The sequence below is a fragment of the Lottia gigantea genome, assembly GCF_000327385.1.
Source record: "Lottia gigantea unplaced genomic scaffold LOTGIsca_65, whole genome shotgun sequence".
NCBI classification, from domain to species: Eukaryota; Metazoa; Mollusca; class Gastropoda; family Lottiidae; genus Lottia; species Lottia gigantea.
The window spans coordinates 585,647-586,681 of record NW_008710211.1 but is presented as its reverse complement, the minus strand read 5'-3'; the positions used below and the strand labels follow the sequence as shown (position 1 = coordinate 586,681).

At 28.5% G+C, this 1,035-nt stretch overlaps 1 protein-coding gene across 1 annotated transcript in view; it reads left to right on the top strand.

The window, feature by feature from the left end:
• Positions 1-1,035, top strand: part of LOTGIDRAFT_167310 (hypothetical protein) — a gene marked incomplete at both ends in the record, with an annotated part of 8,463 nt that overhangs the window by 949 nt on the left and 6,479 nt on the right. The window lies entirely within an intron of this gene.

Below are 1,035 nucleotides of genomic sequence, written 5' to 3'. Positions count from 1 at the left end.
ACTCTACAATTGATGTATTGAGCACTATTTTAACGGTGATATTTCTATATTGCTCTACAACTGATGTATTGAGCACTATTTTAACAATGGTATTTCTATATAGCTCTACAATTGATGTATTGAGCACTATTTTAACAGTAGTATTTCTATATCGCTCTACAATTGATGTATTGAGCACTATTTTAACAGTGGTATTTCTATATCGCTCTACAATTGATGTATTGAGCACTATTTTAACAGTGGTATTTCTATATCGGTCTACAATTGAGGTATTGAGCACTATTTTAACAGTAGTATTTCTATATTGCTCTACAATTGATGTATTGAACACTATTTTAACAATGGTATTTCTATATCACTCTATAATTGATGTATTGAGCACTATTTTAACAGTGGTATTTCTATATCACCCTACAATTGATGTATTGAACACTATTTTAACAGTGAAAATATTTTATTATTGTAATATTACATAGAAATATATTCATCATTTTGTACACCAAAATGTTTGATGAAAGTTCACAGATAAATCATCTATCATTATCGCAGTGGTATACAGTATTTTTGCCAGGAAATATTCAGTCTATTTAACGTCATCCTAGTCGTAAAGTACAAATAGACGCCAATGTGCTAATTTCGGAGATAATATTATGTTAAGTTCGGAATAGATTTTAATGTGTTAAGTTCAGAATAGATTTTAATGTGCCAAGTTCAGAATAGATCTTAATGTGCCAAGTTCAGAATAGATCTTCTTGTGTTAAAAATCTTAATATGCTAAGTTCAGAATAGATTTCTTGATTTGATAAATGCAGAATAGATCCCAATTTGTTAAGTTCAGAGTCGATCTCAAAGTTCAAGAACGATAGTACTTTAGAAATAGATCCCGATACGCAAATTTTAGAGCAAATCTAAAGACTAAGATCAGAAAAGATATTAATATGCCAATTACAGAATAGATCTTCTTTTTTGCTAAGTTTAGAATATACAATGATTTCATAAATTTAAGATAGATATACCAAATTCAGAATAGATTTA